Raw genomic sequence first — 19,558 nt, 5'->3', positions numbered from 1 at the left:
TGTATGATCCCCATACCCGCAGGCAACTTGGTCCCGAAACACATGTGAGCACTAGGTGAACAATTCGATCATCTTTTACTCCGTAATCTGTACACCCACGTGCATAAGTTTTTTTGCACGAATTTTAATGCTACAAATACCAGCGCATAGAATAAAATGGTTTCCCGTTTCCCTCCCCAAGCGCCGGAAATTTGTAGCGGGTGTAGGGACACTTTGCATAGACGCCCTTGTTCCCATCACGTCACTGAGGGTATGGAGCGACGAGAAATTAATAAGCATGCCCCCCCAGTCGAACCTTCATTAGAGAAGCAGGCAATCCACAACTCACAGCGAACGACCAAGGGAACACCCTACCGCGTATTTAGTGGAAATTGGCGTAGTTAGTCTTGAGTGGAATGAGTGAATGTTAGCGTATAAGTGAAAGTTTTTTTTTGTATTATAACAAGAACGGGCTCACCAAATTATGTATCTTCAATATCAGCTACATCTTCAGTATATGGGGTGGTCCGATTTGTTTAACTTGAGATTCGTCGACAAACTTGAAACAGCCAGATGGTTGATGATACTAATTTTCGCCGAGTTTGAAAACGTCACCGATGGACTCAATGGTTGTCCGAGGAAACGCACCGGATTAAGATCACCATCCGCCGATGAGTTGCTACCAGGAAACGTTGACGATGAAATCCGGAAAGCAGCTCAATTTTTTGCAACAGGCTCGGAAAATCCAGAAAGATGTGCTCCTGAAGTCACGCTGGAAACCACCGTCAGGACGCCTTTTCCGCGACCACCACCTTCTCCACTGGATATCGGCAGAAATAACGGCAATTTTTCGCACTTTTTGAAACAAAATTGTGGGAGGAAAGCGACGTCACCACGGCATTGGGCTTTGATTTTTCCCGCCAGGTTCTAAAGTTGCGCCGACACTAATGGCTCAAGCTAGACCGGGAGTGGCAACTAATTTGAAATTCATGCTACGTCTAAAGCTTCAGGACCGATGAAAAAGGGGGAGCATCCTCGCGCAGCCTGACGCTTGATAAACGATCAATTTCAGCGGAAAAAGTCGGATCCGAAAAGTTTGGGCTTTTTTTATTTTCTTGGACGCATAACAGATTGTGCGTGAAAGGCAGTGGGTCTGCGGATTTGGGAAAGAATGTTATCTAAAAGTTACGTTCCACCTGAATGGGAAAAGGGACAGTTTACTGTGCGGGGAAGTTTGTCATCTGGAAAATGGCTTAGATCCAAAAGTTTTTTAAACAAATAAAGATTGTTCGTTTCAGGATAAAAGCTTAATTAACAACTTAAGAAAACAAAAAAACTTCATTAAATGTTAGCAGATAAAATAGTTTCCTGGTATTACTCGTAATTTTCATTATCATTGAATTCGACAATTTCCAAACTTAACATTCAGCGTCCATTCTACCGAACAGTTTCATAGAATTATAGTTCCATTCAACTCAGGTTATACGACATTTTCAGTTGCCTACATGTTGACATTTTCGTTTTCCGTTAAAAATCAATTTCAATTGAAAATATTTATAACTGATTGCGTACATTTGTCATTTTGATAGATTCTTCGAAAATTTCAAAATTAAGCTCAATGCTGTCTAAAACAAGCTGTCACTCGAATATTACTCTCTCCACCTCGTTGAAAAATTCTTTCCATTCCATGTCATCGAAATTTGAGCTGATGGCTAAGAGGAAGGCTTATTTCCAGCTCTTCCAGTTTGGCAGCATCCAGGTCATTGCTTGTGACAGCCTCGGGTTGAAGGTTCTCCATTTGTTGCTGCCTTCTTGAGGTTGACGAGCAGGGAAGGGGACTGAAAGGACTTGTCACTTTATTTTTCACAGTAGCTCAGTAATGAAGGTTAACAAGGGAAGACTTACAAAGTGCATATTCGCATGAGTGCATTTGCATATTATATGAAAAATCGTTTTTCAACTTATATGTTGTTCATTGAAAAGCATTTAAAAGAACATTTTTATTCAAATTTCATAAGTTTGGTAGTTAAGCTTCACTTTAATGGTGAATGGGTTTTTTAGGGATCAACTTTGGCAGTGTCTTAAAAATGACCAGTAATTGTTTGTTACAACCCCCCAAAATTTCCAAAACATTGAATGAAAATAATAGATAAAGCTTTATTGAAGAAAATTTGTTCATCCTTTTATAATTTAATAGTGACGGAATGATCTACCTTTCATCATCAAAAATAAAAGTGCTGAAAAGTTCATTAAAGCACTCATTTGAGTGTTGAAAAGTTTAGCTTTTCATTGGAGTTGGAGTCGTAACCGGAGTCGGTGGATTCCATTTTCGCTAAATCTTGATGGAGTCGGAGTCAATTCGGAGTTGCTAAATTCAAAGAAGTTGGAGTTGGAGTCGAAGTCAGAGTTAGCTATAGCTAGTTATAACCTTGAGAGTCAGAGTTCCATTTGAGGCTGCCCAACTCCGTAACTCTGGTTGACCAAAAAGATCAATAAGTCAAAGAAAATCCAAAGTGGTTTTACATGCATTCCTATAATTTCCAACACTTTGGTCACAGCCAAGATATCCTAACTAACACAAACAATCCCCGTGGCTATTATCGATGCAAATCATGTTAAACAAGCAATGCGATATGTCTAGCCTCGATCTATAGTTTGGTTTGAAAATAGATATAAATTACCCAGGAGCTGGTACCTCCCTTCGAAAATCACACACACATTCAATGTCCTAATTATGCCACAATTTCCACCCCTACAACCCCAACTAATTCCATTTAAAGTGGCAAATCCCAAATATCAAATATGAATAATTCACCTCGTGATGGTGGCAGTGGCACTCACGTTCCGAGCTCTAATCCCCCAGCAGGATTCCGGTATGACGGTTGCAATTTTACCACCGGAATTTGCGTGGCAAACATAAATACACACTTTGGCCCGGAAAAAGTGGCACCTCTAATCACGGGATATTCAAGCCCAACTCATTCAATTAAACTCAATAAATCTCACAAATTACGGTGGGATATTGGACCGAGGTGGGGGAAGGTGGAATCAACACAATATTCCGGAATGTTACCTGCCACGATTGTGTGTGTGTTTATCCGCTGAAATCCACGTGGTAAATAACGGAACTCGAGGGTGGCATTGCCGTGGTTCGATTATAATCATCATTTCCAATTATGTTAATTAGATAAATAAATTATGTCCACCGATGGTGATACACGTGTGAGTTTGTGTGGATATAATGGGCAATGCACACGTGTGCACGGCACGTAGGCAGGTGACAATTGTGACGCTTCCGGGCGTCGTGTGCACCCTTTCGGTGCCACGCTCAAATGGACAGCGTTTTTAATGTTCACTTACTGGTAATCCCATTTTTAACTAAAAAAAACTCTATTTTAAATTAAACCAAATCAATTTTAAAGCAGCAAACAATACTATCATAACTGTTAAGTTTTACTATAAATTTTAGTTTTTCTTGTTTTATCTTGTTTTATCGATCACCAAAAACTGCACAAATTGAAGTTTCCCCAAGTTTTACCCAAATAATTGCAGATGTCTTTCCATCGAATGCCACTTTTACAGCTGCCTTTATTCCAATCTGCAGCCATAAAACAGTCCAGGCATTAGTTCATTTCATCTCGCCTTAAAGCCCTCACTCCCCAAAAAAGGAAACTGAAATCAACGAAAGCCTACCAAACCGCTGGACTATTTCTTGCTTTGGTCTTGGTCTGTGTAAAAGTTGGTCAAAAGTAAAACTTGTTTAATTAATTTTTGGTAAAGTCGGTGACCCTCCCGGTCGTTCCCGATGAGGGTGGCCAACTGAAGTTGGATCATCTCGTAGATCTGATAAGCTTGAAGGTGACTCGTTTGTTCTGTGGGTTTTGGAAAAGGCACGTGCTTAAAATTGAAATGCTCATAAAATAAGCTCAGCGATTGATTGTTTAAAACTATTTTTTTATCTATTTCATTGCAGGTAAAAACAATGTCATTTCGTCTACATTGGATAAGTACACACGAATTTATGTGAATTTAAACATCAATCAATGTCTCCTTGGATGGTTTTCTCAAGAACCTTTTAACACATGAAAGCATCAAACTTCCAACTACTTTCTTTTGTGAGAAAACTTTTCCTTATGAAAGTAAAATGCCATATTTTCCCGGAAGCTTGAAATTCATCCGTCATTAATTTAACGAGTACCCATTTCGTACCGTTCCTCTATATATAGTAAAAAATGTAGGTGGCAAAGAAACGCCATTATACTTTGCTGAAAACTTGAGAGTCGTATCAAATATTTTAGTGCATGTCGTCGTTGGGCATCGTCAACAAGGGAAAAAGGACTTGATGACGACGTCACGGGAAACTGGAGCTCATCAAAGAAGGAAAGAGAAAACTTTACCGAACCATCAGCCGGGAAAATTAAGAGAAATTACATTGCTTTCACCCACTTGGGGTGGGACTTTTGAGGGAGTTGACGGTGGTTCTTCATTTATTTTTTTTTTCAAATATTTGAAATTGCGTATGGAACCGACAAAAAAGACAGGTCAATATGAATTTAATTTGTCTGAATACGAAATTGACTTTTCAAAACACGCTTTTGCGAGTTTCACACAGCAAAACTGAGTTGTGATTGCTAGCCCACAACATGGTTGCCAGCACATGTCAGTGTTGTTTTTTTTACTCGATTTTTTTTATGATTATTAGTGTGACTCATAGGTTTTTCGGGACTTTGCTAACACCAGAAAATCCCGAATCCTACACAGAAAAAAATCAATTCCCGTAATCGTGATAATGAACGAAAATATATTCCTTCGTTGTTCTCAAATTCATGAACACAATTCACGATTTCGAGAATTGACTTTTTTCTGTGTATTATCCGCGCACCACCAAACCTAAGTGCGCATCACTTCTGTTGCGCGAAAAAAATCTGTTGCGCCGAACAAAAATAGGGTGGTTTGTCGTTAGCGTGTTCATCAGCCTGTAGCGCAAAAGGCTTTGACAGGTTGCGCTCGTATTTTGATTTTTGTCTGCTTACACAATAGAAATTTAAATATTTTATCTCGATTGTCCTGAAATTGCAAAATAAAACAAAATATGATCACATAAATGTACATTTGTTCGTGGAACTAGTATCTCCATTAAATTCTATCTAATAAAATTGCTATTTAAAAAAATCTGATTTCTGTTTTAAAAGTTCTTGAATATTTTTAGCAAAATTTGAAAATCATAGATACAGTCGACTTTCTGGCTGTCGATCTTCCCGATTTCAATATTGCTCTATCTACCGACGAAATTTTTAGTCCCTTCAAACTGCATACTACGATTCTCTTCATTCCTCGATATTTTCTCTTGCTTGAAGGATCTCTTCCTCGACGGTCCCTTGAATTCATTTTGCTCTAAAAATCTCTTCTGGTTGTCAATAATTTCACTTGCTCATGGCTTGCATAGATATTTTTCTTTGAGAAACCAAGCTTTGAAGGGTGTTTGACATTTGTTTGTTTTTGTTTATTGACGTTGCCATCGTTCTCTCCCATAGAGAATCAGGAAAAAAATATTTTCAATCGAGTCTTCATTTTGCATCGTTCTGTAAACTGATGATTCTCTACCTCGACGGTCCCTTGGATATTGACAACCAGAGAGTCGACTGTATTTGAAACATTGAGTATATTTTTTTTGATCAAAGTTAAACTTTAACTTTTAATTTGGCCACTGGCGTTACCAGGGGAAGGCGTGTGGGAGCCCTTCGACAGAAATTTGTTCTAAATTTGTCCGGAGGGTCATTCACAAACACCGTAATCAAAAAAAATCCCATGCGTGTGCCCCCCTTCTGTCAGAGTATGGTAACGCTACTGAATTTGGCATAGCGTGTTTATAACACAGCTCTGCTACTCCACATAAATTAATCAGGATCAAAATTATATTTCAATTTTAAATTATGTTTTCATCGTTATACCGTGACTTAACTTATAATATTCAAAACATTCAAAATACTGTTTTAAAACAAAAATTATTCTGTGCTTACTAGGGTGGTCCAAATCCGAGCGTTTTTGGGGCTACCCCCTGAAAATTAAGAGCTAAATTCCAAATTGTGTGGGAAAAATCATCAAAATGTATAGAGAAAAGCAACTGTTTCAGTTTTTTACCTGTGGAGGGCGCAACAGTTGTCCAATCTTTTTCAATTCTAAGATGTAGAACATTCATTAAATTTAGGACAACTTTCCTCAAGACACTATATTTAAGACGGCCGCGCAAAAACGGTCCTATTCGGAAGCTAATAACTTTTCAGCAAAAATCCTAAAAATATGGAGTCTCCTGGAAAGTTGTTCATAATTTAATGTAGGTTCTAAATCTGAGAATTGATAGCGATTGGACGACCATTGCGCCCTCCACGGGTAAAAAACAGAAACAGTTGCTTTTTTTCATACATTTTGACGATTTTTCCCATACAAAGTTCAAGCGATTAGAGGGAGGGGTTCCCGTGGTTATAATGAGCTCAAATTTGGGACTTAGCCTAGTGATTGGTCAATCTATCATTTCAGGGAGCCCAAAAACGCCCGGATTTGGACCACCCTAGTGCTTACAAATTTTCATTAAAAGTGGCTTCAGGAAAACCTTGACGAAATTGGGAGAAAACTGGAAAGTTTAAACTTGACATTCGGTGGCAACCTTGGCATATTGAGTGATCTCAAATTCCATGCAAAACTCACCCCAGACCACACAAAGTCGAGAAAAAGGGAGGCCTTCTTTACAAATTCCTCATTTCTCTTCTCTTCTCAATTTGTTATCTCAAACTTGGGAGTTTAGGTGTTAACACAAACCGACATCAAACCACCAGACGGCAACAAACAGATGCGTTCGGCCCAATCAACTTGGGAAATGAGCACCAGTCGGAGGGTAAAAAAACACCCACTTGATGTATTATTTATGCCTGAAGATGGCGCAACGATGTTGATGCGTAGCATAAATTTAGGCGCACTCGGGGTGGTTCTGCGCCTCCATCTATTGACGGGGTTCCTAACTTTGCAACTTTATAGGAAAGCTTTAATTCACTCAAACATCATGCCCGTGTTGCGTGCTGCAAAGAAATATTGTGATTGCATGACGGACAAAAATAGGGCAATAAATTGTAAGCAAAAGTAGTACTACAAAAAACCAGCCGTGGCGACCACCACAAGCTACAAGTGTTGGCGTGGGGGTGCGATTTTAAATGTTTTCTTCAGTTCTACGTTCGTAATTTATGATCAGCAGCTTACGAGGCTGACGCCTTAGTTTTACGCCATAAGATAGGCAACTTGCAGCAACAGAGTTTGTCGTTCAATTGCTTAAGCGAATGAATTATGTTAAAAAAGAGGAAAGGAAAGTTACATCGTGCATAATTTCACCCGAATTTGCAATTTACTTCCGCAAAAGTAATTGCGTAAGCAAACCTCATTGCCAAACTCGCCCCGACCATTCCAAACTGCAGAATAAGCAGCAGCAGCAGCATTTCAAACAGAATCCAACCCAATTTTCGCTCCACTTTTCACTCGACGGTCGCTTTTTTCGCAGCCTTTCGTTTCGCAAATGCAAATTTTCCCTTTCATCCGAAAAAAAAAACGCTTCACCAGTTTCATTCACTGGAAAAATGAGAGGAAAATTGAGGGGAGGGACACGTGGGGCCCGTTGGTCCAACAGCGCAATATGTGTATGAGTGTGTGTGCCCCCAAAAGGGTAACCGAAAATCCCAACGTCCAAATCCAAATAATTCGTAATGAGAGTCGAAATGTGTTATTTTTTTGGGTGGTGGGCCCCTCCTATGGGCCAGCTATTCGGTCGTTTGCTCGTTTTTTGCTGACGAACGAGTTTTTTGCTGTTTGAAAGAATGAACCAACTCAACACACAACCGTATTGGCCAGCGAGCATTTTTATCCCAGGATGATCGCTTTCTGCGCTGTACAGCGTCGTAAAAATGCGAAAGATGTATTCTTGCACCCGGAGAATTTTGAAAAATCCACAAATGTCTATAATACTTTGAAAACTGCACTTGTTTTCAATAATTCCAACAAATCATGTTAGGTAGTTAAAAATGTAAAGTTGAATGATAACAAATCCACAAGCTTCCACAAAACTCCACAAAAAAAGGCTGCCTAGTTTCTACATTTATTGGTGATTCTTATAAAGTCTCCAAAAGTCATCGAATACGAACTAATCCTAAACATTGACAACAATCTATGTAATTTTGTCGCAAGTTCAGAACTTCATGAAATTTCTACACATTCTACACCATTCTTTGATTTTCGGGAAATTTAAATTGTCTCCAAATATGTATAACTTTGACAGGGTTTAAACATGTCAAAAAAAATGTCCATGTTCAATATTTACTCAAAACAAAAAATCCTCAATTCTCATGAAGCATTTATAAAATTTTAAAACATTCCACCCTTATTTCCGGAAAATTTCTCACCCCATTCTCAAACCCCTCCCCCTCCCCCCCCCCCCCAATTCCAGCAATTTTCCGCTTGTTGCCTTCTCATCTGTCGCTTGGGCAGCGTGTGGAATTCCGCTCTGGTCCACGCGCACCAAATTTGAGGCAATTCTAAACTTTCGTTGGCCTTTTTTGCATTTCAGCGAGCCAAAATCCCTTTACTGAAAGTCATTTGCCTGAATGTAGGCAGCCGGATCCTCGGGTTTTTCGCGCTCGCAAAAGTTGCCGCGGAATGCTCTCCCTGGAGCTGTTTAACACTTTCGGTTTGGCCGAGCAGGCCACTACGAAAAAAAAAGTCGGAATGGAATCTGAACCATTTCGTCGGGTCCGGAATCATTTCGTGGCAACCTTTGTTCCATTCTTCTTGGGAACCTCACCGGAAGCGGGGATGGTGTCGGTTTGTGGATGGTGGCATGGCTTCGTAAAATGGAAATTTATTAGATTTTATTGCACAGCATGTGGTAGATCAGGATGTGTGCTATAAGGAGGCGACGAAGGCGTGTCGTCGATTTGATGGAAAGGCAGCACTCCACCCCAGGAGGTCCTGCTGAGGCGAAGGTCGAGAAAGTGGACTTGCAGGTTGATTGAGCTTGAGATCGGCTAAGTGAAATCGATGGTGTTGTTTAGCAAAGTGTTCATTTATGTAGAGTATAAATTCTGATGATGTGAGTGGCTGGACCTCAACTATATTCAAATTAGCTTAATAAAATTAAAACATAAGTCTCCACAGTTTTAACTTCAGTTTTTCTCAATTCTAAAATTTTGCATAATTCAATTTTAACAAGTTAACAGACAAGTCTCAACAAAAAAATGTTATGTTGCAGTTGAAAAAACTGCTGATTAATTTTAATTGATTATTTTTTATTCAAACTGTCAATATTTAACAAAAATATTTACTTGTACATTTAATTTCACTTGCGGATCGCCGATTCTTCCCCAACTTGGCATTCTTCTGGATATGCCTTGACCGCAGCTTCCGGCTTGGATGTTGGTGTTCTTCTGAGGCGGCCGTGGCAGCATCTTGGTCGTGTTGGACTTTTGCTCCTCGACGAGCTGATCAAAACCCGGATGCGACGCCTTGGCGACGATCTTGGATCTCCGACGAATTGATGTTTACCGGAGTACGAAAAAACGTGGGTTTGTGGAGTACGAGTACGAAAAAAACCGGACTGCTTCCGACCAACGGAGACGCATGGTTTCTGGCGGGATAAGATTGGAATATGTTTGTTGCCTGAAAAAAAATATCATCAATCAACAATTGGCAAGAATTTATAAATTAAATTCAGATTTCAATAATAATAATAATATTAACAAAATTTCATGCCAATAAAATTTCAAATATGTATTTTTGAACTAGTAAAGAAAAACTTAATTTATGAACTTTGAAAACTTAAACATTTAAAAAGAATTATAAATAATAGATGTCTAGATAGAGATAGATTTAAATTTAAAAGCTCAAATTATTGCAATTAGTTTTGAAATCCGAGAATATTATTATTTGAAAATTGTACCAAATTTAAGAATGCTAACAAAAATCTAAAATTCTAAAATTCTAAAATTCTAAAATTCTAAAATTCTAAAATTCTAAAATTCTAAAATTCTAAAATTCTAAAATTCTAAAATTCTAAAATTCTAAAATTCTAAAATTCTAAAATTCTAAAATTCTAAAATTCTAAAATTCTAAAATTCTAAAATTCTAAAATTCTAAAATTCTAAAATTCTAAAATTCTAAAATTCTAAAATTCTAAAATTCTAAAATTCTAAAATTCTAAAATTCTAAAATTCTAAAATTCTAAAATTCTAAAATTCTAAAATTCAAAAATTCAAAAATTCAAAAATTCAAAAATTCAAAAATTCAAAAATTCAAAAATTCAAAAATTCAAAAATTCAAAAATTCAAAAATTCAAAAATTCAAAAATTCAAAAATTCAAAAATTTAAAAATTCAAAAATTCAAAAATTCAAAAATTCAAAAATTCTAAAATTCTAAAATTCTAAAATTCTAAAATTCTAAAATTCTAAAATTCTAAAATTCGAAAATTCTAAAATTCTAAAATTCAAAAATTCAAAAATTCGAAAATTCGAAAATTCGAAAATTCTAAAATTCTAAAATTCTAAAATTCTAAAATTCTAAAATTCTAAAATTCTAAAATTCTAAAGTTCTAAAATTCTAAAATTCTAAAATTCTAAAATTCTAAAATTCTAAAATTCTAAAATTCTAAAATTCTAAAATTCTAAAATTCTAAAATTCTAAAATTCTAAAATTCTAAAATTCTAAAACTCTAAAAATTTTATGTTCCGAAATTCTAAAATTCTAAAATTCTAAAAATTTTATGTTCCGAAATTCAAAATTCTTAAAAATTAAAATTTTCAGAATTATAATGTGCCTCAATACCAAAATCATTAATTTCAATTCGTGATATTTTTATTACTCCTATTTTTAAATAGACATTTTTTTTAATTAACGGTGCACATCAACCAGAGCTTTTGCACCAAGATTTTTGTTACAGATATTTTTTTTAACTAAGAGAGCTATCGAAATATTTTTTTATTCTTCCCCTAAAGTAGTGTCCATAAAGTAATTTTACAACAAAGTTTGATTAGTTTTACAATTCCGTTATTGCAGGATTGGGTCCGTAAGATTGACAATTTTGGAATAAGAAGACAACAACTTCCTTCGTTGCTGTGCTGTAGGGTGCTCAGAATATGGGACTTTTTTTCAAAATCTCGCTCTTCAAGCTGAATATTGTTCCTTGACCTATTTTAGGACTCTGGGCCAAATATGAGCAAAATCGGTGATCATTTACCCATTGATACTCGGAGGTGAAGTTTGTATGGGAAAATCGAAAAATGTATGGAAAACCCAAGTTTCTTACGGTTTGGTCTGCACGGTGCGCTACTTCCATCCAAACATTCCCAAAAGTGAGATTCTTATTGAAAATTTAATGCTCTACAACTTTGTAGAACATACCAAAGCTGTAAAACTCGATCCTGAAAAGTTATTAGCGAGTTAAAAAAGTCATTTTTGTATGAAAAACATTTTTTTCGCCAACTTTAGGCTCGGGTATCAATGGGTCAATCATAACCAATTTCGGTCAAAATTTGCACAGATGCTTAAAATAACCTAATAAACCGTTTTCCGCTTGTGGAGCAGGGGGTCATTTTTTCTGGGCATCCTAATGTGCAACATTAAAAAAAAATTTTAAAACTTCAAATAACTTGATATTGTAATTTTTTTGAATTTTGTGATATTTTTTTTTTTAATTTTTATTTTATTTGATTTTTTTTTTAATTTCAGATCTAAAAAAATAAAAATCAGATTTTTTTATTTTTAAAATTTTAAGAAACTTATTTATTTTTCAAATGCGTAGAATTAAAATAAAATAGAATTTTTGAAATATTAGAATTCAAAAATATAAATAATTTTAATTCAAGATTTTATGGAATTTACAATTTTGGAATTTTAGAACTCATAATTTTTAGAATAATAGAATTCAAAATTCCAACTCGTGCATCCAACGTTTTGGGAATTTCAGAACTTTATATGTTAGATGTTTTTATAAATTGTGTATTTAATTATGTAATTAATTTAATTATGTATTTATAAATTGAAGAATTTTAGTATTTAAGAATTAAGGAATTTTAGTGTTTAAGTTTTGTCAACTAAACAATTTTCTTTTTTTTAATTTCAATTTTTTTTTAAATATCTGAAGACTTTGAGAATTTGAAGAATTACACACAATATCAAGAAATTAAATAAATTTAGAATTTTCGAATTCTTGCATTTTTAAGTTCTGGAATGCTAGAATTTTACAACTTTACTTACAACATTACAATTTCATCGTTTAGGTTTTTTTTAAGTTTTAGTATTTTAGATTTTTTTTATTTTTCAGTTTGGAATTATTGGATTGAAAAGTTGAGAATTTGTTATGTTCCATTCATCCTGTTTTTAATTTCGATTGTCCAATCGCACTTCCAGCACACCTCCATCGTTTCTAAAACATGACTCATCAGTTCCATTAGGTATGCGTCAAACAGGGCCGTGGCTTGCAGCAACTTCAAGCTTGTTAAGTCTCCACAAGTATTTACAAAACAAATTTGTCCAAAAGCTTCACTTTTTTAATCATCACGTCAGCGTTTTAAGAAGACACTTTGTCTTAAAAAATTCCATCTCTAGTCGTAAGTCTCGAGCAATTTCTGCCAAATTAATCCTTCGACTCGATTATAGCTCCAAGAAACAGAACCTCTCCGGTTCTGGGTTTCATCACGACGTCTGCGACCATGTCTGATTAGGAGTAATGAGCGCCATCTTCCGAAGCCAATTTGAAACATCTTCGTTAAAGTTGAGTACGTCCCACCTCCGACGTCGTCTACAGAGGTTCTTTATTTTACGACTGAAAAACTTTCCAACAAAGAAGAGCCGGAACCATCCTTCTAAAGCTCATAACCCAACCACACCGTCAACGAACCGGGTTTGAAATGGTTGATGGGGCCTCGTCGTATCAGCGTTGGGCTGGGTACTGTGCTCCCCCCGACAGATGGCGCACATTCGGTGGAAATTTATGTCACCAAAAGTGTTGTACGACGTGGTTTGTTATAAAACAACTACCAGCCATAAATTTATCGATAGTAATAATAATGGGTTGTACCCACCCTCCACCTAGACCATAGTTTATGGTTCCGGAAAGAGCAGAAGCTCGCTCGTTTGGCGCTTCTTCCGGCTACCCTGAATGGAGGGTTGTTTTTCTTGCCATTTTCTCTGATTTTCTGAGCTGTGCACAGTCTAATGTGTCCCCACCATTATCGTATTATGCGCTGGGACCCACCCCCAAACTCCCCAGCACGGAAAGGATTGGTAGGTGACGGTAGTTTTTTTTTCGAGACTGCACTGGCTTGGAATGCGACGTTTAATGGTGCTTGAGGAGAAGTGCATAGAAAGGAACACATGGGTGAGATTTTTTACAGAGTAACAATTTGACGTATATTGACTGGTTTCGTTGATGAACAGACACATATCAACAGAACAATATCAATATTAGATTCCACAATATGTTTTTTAAAGTAAATCGCCATGAAATAAATTGTGTGGAGAATTTAATTTTGTTTGAAACAAAACAATCTTTACATCACTTGCGGCATCATTAAATTTGATGTTTCAATTTAACCCATTTTTTTCCCCTTGAATTAGCTTACACTTCCACAGAATATTGAAAATATATTTCGCAGTTAATTAAGCTTCATTTAATTATGTTTTTCCATTTTAATTATACACAATAATATGGTTTCCAGGCATCAGCAACGTTTGGAAAACATGAACCCTACATTTCTTCGAATTGCCGAACATGAGCTCGCATCCCAATTATGAGCTTGATTATTTGCGACAGGAGCTGGCTTTAGCATGTTTATGAAATTTAACCCATGTTTGTGAACGGTTTTTGGACATTTCTCAAACATCACGTCCTTTTTATTCGTGTTCCAAGGAAAATTTTAAGCTTTAAAGCTTTGCCGAAGAGTGCGATGCGATTCGTCCACACTGACCAATGTTCTAAATTTCCTTCAAAATCTTATGTATCACGGTACCGTGAACCAAGATGACATTGACAATACGTAAAAGCAACATTTTTTTCCATGACCCATGAGGAGTATCAGGCCCGCATTTAAAGAGCGGATTCAGTGACTATTTCTTAACTCAATATAAACATGTTATGTATTTTCATCACTTTTGGGTTGTTGATGCGGTTTGGTTCAAAATCATGTGCACTTTCAGAAAAACCAAAAATATCCAGTACTTTATTTTAGAAATCAGGAGGAAATCCATTTTTTTCGGGAAGATCTTGCTGTTTTTGCATATGGGACATTTATGCGAACATGGGCAGTGTTGGTCATACAGAGGTGAATTTTGCCTCATTTATTATTATTTTTCTAAAAGTAGCTTTCAGCAAAATAAAAAAAAAATTAGGTGTGCTGAATTCGGGTAATTTATTCTGTCCATTTTCCGCTGCTGAAACAGTGATGTAAGCGATACAATTTAGTGTTCATAAGTAATTTTCATAATTCTGCATTTTTGGTTTTTACTTAAAACGGCTGACGTGACAAAAACTAATTATTCAAAAAGCAAAATTGTTTAAGCAAAAGTAGTTCGCAAACATTATTTAGGTAAATCTCTTTAAACAAAATTATTTTTCACTAGTTGAGAAAATTTCCGTATTTCCTATACGATTACGTATTTTATTGAAAAATTTAGTTTTTGCTTCTTAATAGCAAGCTATAATGTACAAATATATAGAAACTTTTTTACTACATATTAATAAACGTGCATATCAATTCAATAATAAGGCCAATCAGAAACTACAACAATAACTTAATTAAACCGTAAACCGCAAACAACCGCCCAAGTCAACAAGTAGAATAATTTTCCCCATCCAACTCAATTGGAACGCAAACAAATATAAATCGCATCTCCATGGCTTCTCGTCCAGGGCAGGGACACACGTGCCACCTCAACCCCTTGAATGGTGGCACTCCCGGTACAGCCAGCTTAATGAGTGTATTATGCCATGCATGGAAACTGAAGGACGACCCTGAACCTATACTGCATGAAGGTTACCTAATTATGAAAAAGGGGGAAAGACAAAAGGGATGACCACAAATACGCACAGCCAGCGTTGACAGCTGGTCACGTGGCAGCCTTTTCGTCGACTTGGCCCTTTTCTGGAAGTTTTTATTTGTAAACAAAATGTGTCGCAACCTATATTGTAATATCGATGCCTCTGTGCTCTCTTGTCCTAGGCATGGAAGCATGGATATCTTGAAAAAGTTGCGTGCATTTTTTGAATAACTTGTTTAAACCCCAACCTGAACTTAAAACTGAATTGAATGATCCAAGGGATTTGCAAAAAAAGCTTTTCTCAAAGCTTGACACACACTCAGAAAACAACACCGTAGCGTTGATATCAACTCGACGCAAAACATCTGTAAATCACCGGTTTTACCGAAGCTAAGCGGCTTATCGGGCTCTGGTCGCTGGAGAATGATATATATATATCCCAGGATCAACCTGGAGGATGATGTACAACACCTCCGGCAAAAGGATCAATCTTATTCCTGGTGCTAAGGGTCTCTTATCTGGCGCAGCAGACCAAACAGCAACCAAGGACGAATGATGGGTTGAAAAAAGGTCCTTTGTGAGCATTTTATTGGAACGAAAAGTGTATCCTTTTGCCTTCTTTTTATCTTGGAAACGATAGTTTGATTCGTGGAATTTTGTACGCTTTTTAGTCGTGTTGTTTGGTCGTTTTCTTCGACCTACATGAAAATATCAATCTGTGGAAACCCTTTTAAAAAAGTATAGGTGACCAACAAAAGAGCAGCTTAAAGTCCCAGCTCGTCCGGTTTTACCCGGTTCCAATTAATGGTGTGACATATGCAAATTGGAAAACCTGATGCACAAAAAAAAGTGTTTCGAAACAAGTGCCACGCAAAAACCATTTGCCAAACAAACTACAAATTTATTCGATTTACTTATTTATTTTATTTAGTCAATCCATTGGAATTCCCAGCGTGATACACATCCACAAACTGATATGTGCAGCAAAAAATAGCATGGAGTTGATTCAACTAGCAGGGGGAAAGCTTGAGTGACAAAATGTTCGTTCATATTCACGTCATTTTTTCAACTTTCTACAAACCAAGGTTCCCTAAATCATTAAGTTTTAGTAGCAAACTATCGACCTTTATAAGACGCGACGAAGAAAATCTCACTCAAACTTTTCCATACAAATTTGGCAGCTGTCCATTAGAGTGTAACAAAAATGACTTTTTGGCGGGCATTCAGGGGCTGGTTCCGGTGGGCGTTCTGAGCCCAAATCCCAAATATGAGCTTGATTGGACGTAACAGGAGCTGGCGCTCCGCCCTTCAATTTTAAATGGGATTTAACCCGTAAAAATACATTTTTTCAAAAATGTCTTTTTTTGCGGCACATTGGCCATAAATGGACAGGAGCTGGCGCTCCGCCCTTCAATTTTAAATGGGATTTAACCCGTACAAATATATTTTTTTTCAAAAATGTCTATTTTTGAGGCACTTTGGCCACCTTTGCGTTTACCAAAAACATCACTGGCGCATGTTTTGGTATATATAACATTGAAGTTTTGAGCATTCGAGAGCTCGGTACAGGCCTTCAAAGTTTGGCATTTTTTCGAAAAATAGGCCCCAACAAATTCAAATGGTGTCTCGGGCGTCGCGAAGTGCGATACCTATCTTTTTTGCTGGGGCCGATTTTCCGAAAAAAAATGCCAAATTTGAAGGCCTGTACCGAGCTCTAGAATGCTCAAAACTTCAATGTTATGCATACCAAAACATGCGCCAGTGATGTTTTTGGTAAACGCAAAGGTGGCCAAAGTGCCTCAAAAATAGACATTTTTGAAAAAAAATATATTTGTACGGGTTAAATCCCATTTAAAATTGAAGGGCAGAGCGCCAGCTCCTGTTACGTCCAATCAAGCGCATATTTGGGATTTAGGCTCAGTACGCTCACCGGAACCAGCCCCTGAATGCCCGCCAAAAAGTCATTTTTGTTACAGTCTACTGTCCATACAAAAATGACAGATGAAAATTCAAAAATCTTTATCTTTTCAAGGAATTTTTTGATCGATTTAGTGTCTTCGGCAAAGTTGTAGGTATGGATAAGGACTACACTGAAAATAAAACGATACACGGTAAAAAATTGTTTGGTTATTTTTAATTTCACTTTTTGTCACTAAAACTTGATTTGCAAAAAACACTTTTTTTAATTTTTTTTTTTCATTTCCTGATATGTTTTAGGGGACATCAAATGCCAACTTTACAGAAATTTCCAGAACGGGCTAAAAATCGTTGATCGAGTAATGAATTTTTGAATCAATACTGATTTAAAAACAAAATCGAAATATTGGTCGCAAAAATAGATAGAAACCTAAATATAGAGAATTTTCTCAGCCTTTCAAAAAAAATTTTTTTTTTGGGTGAGCAAACATGGGCATTGATTTAAAAAATGAATAACTGCGATTATTTTCAAAAAAGTTACCTAAAAATGGCTATAACTTGAAAACAGTGCACTTTATGAAAATTTCACTAAGGTACTTTTTGATTACAAATTCTATTTTACATCGAAAAATGAAGTTGAAAAATTGTTGGGACCAATATTTCGATTTTTTTTAAATCAGTATCGATTCACAAATTCATAACTCGATCAAAGATTTTTTGCCCGTTCTGGAAATTTCTGAAAAGTTGGCATTTGATGTCCCTTAAAACATATCAGAAAATAAAAAAAAATAAAAAAAGTGTTTTTTGCAAATCAAGTTTTAGTGACAAAAAGTGAAATTAAAAATCACCAAACAAAATTTTACCGTGTATCATTTTTTAGTGTAGTACTTATCCATACCTACAACTTTGCCGAAGACACTAAATCAATCAAAAAATTCCTTGAAAAGATAAAGATTTTTGAATTTTCATCTGTCATTTTTGTATGTACAGCTGACAAATTTGTATGGAAAATTATAAAGACGAACTAATAATGCAAAATGGCTTTTTTGGGCATACCGAAGGCACCACCACGAAGGATTAAAAAATACAAAAAAAAGCGAATGACCGAAATCTCAGAGAATTGCTCATTAGTCAGATTCATATTCTCATCGATATTACTCGCAACAGAGACGAGAATCTCACTTTCTTTTCAAATTTCTCTCTTAGTGAGAGCTCAGTGAAACCACAGGTGAAACTCTTTTGATCAAGATTCTTCCACCGCTGTTCACAAGAAAAGTCAAAGCTGCTCAGTGAATTCAAAAGCTTCGGTTTTATGTTGTGTTTTCAAGCTTCCACTGAGTTTCCCTCTTTCCGCCTCCCGACACTAATTCAACATATTTACAGAAAAACGTACACGTGTGTATTCCTCTCTCTCGCTCTCCCAAGCTTCGAATCGATGTCGCTCATGCACGTGGAGGCGGCGGGAAGTGCTCGGTCCCGTGCAGAGCACCATTCCAACCGGAAAATCGTTTGATGCCAGGGTCGGGTTCCCAGTTTGAGTTCGTTTATTCGTTAGGGCGAGTGGCGGCACTGCACTGAGCGCAACCTGCCCGCTGGCCAGAGTTTATGTTGGATGTTTTGTTAGATTTGCATAATTTGCATAACTAATACTCACTCTGGCCGGTCGCCGACTAACCACCACCGCCACCCTCGCTTCCGAGAGCTGCAACAAATTCAACAAGCCACAGTGACAGGGAATTGCAATTTTACTTTGTGTGAGTGTGTGTGTGTTTTTCGGCAAAACCAAAACCAAAGAGGAGGGCAACATTGTTATGTTTGGGGAAATTCATTGCCACCAGCAGGATACCAGATGGCAGCATTGCATAGTTTCGGGCGATTTTGGCTTTAAAATTTGTACGAGGTGAAGCTTTCGGCTAGCTCTGTTTGTGCCTTCATTAGCGAGGGATTGTTTCAATTATTCGCTTGGGTGAGAATATGGGGGGAGGGCGTGCCACGTGCGATTTTGTCGTTGATTTTGTAGCAATTAAAGTGAATTAGAGTAGGACAAAGAATCTGATCAAGGAGACAGTATTTAAATGAACTGTTATATGAGCGAACATTTATTCAAAATAATCCATAATTATGGCATACGAACCACATAATCCTCGTAGATGTGGAAAAGTTCATTTTACGAAAATGTCCTGCTTGACAGCTCGTTCCAAGGGAACCATAGTTGATCCATCGAAAAATGTTGTCTTGTCAATTTTTTTTTGTGCATTAAAATGAAAAAAAGGGATCAGAAATGGTTTTTAATCGTGTTTTTAACCGTTGTACATAAAAATTGACTTAGGGCTTTAGTACCCAATTGGGACAGCAGTTTTAACCATGTTAGAGCACAATATTTTGATTTTTCGGATTTTTCGGATAGAACAGACTCAGACCAACAAAATGTGTACATCGATTTCCAAATTAAAAAAAAAAATAGGTGCTCTAAACACTGATGTCCCTATTCAGACTATAGTCCCGATTCACTCCAGATGACGGAATACTAACTTCAACTAAACTTCTGAAGTTCCTCCTTCTGTTCTGTATCAACAACTTTCTAAATTCCTCTCT

General features: G+C 36.6%; 1 protein-coding gene across 1 annotated transcript in view; it reads left to right on the top strand.

The window, feature by feature from the left end:
* The window catches only part of LOC120424630 (uncharacterized), a 237,581-nt gene that overhangs the window by 102,658 nt on the left and 115,365 nt on the right, over window positions 1-19,558 (top strand). The window lies entirely within an intron of this gene.

The sequence above is a fragment of the Culex pipiens genome, chromosome 1, assembly GCF_016801865.2.
Source record: "Culex pipiens pallens isolate TS chromosome 1, TS_CPP_V2, whole genome shotgun sequence".
Taxonomy (NCBI): Eukaryota; Metazoa; Arthropoda; class Insecta; order Diptera; family Culicidae; genus Culex; species Culex pipiens.
This window is presented reverse-complemented; position numbering and strand designations above follow the sequence as displayed.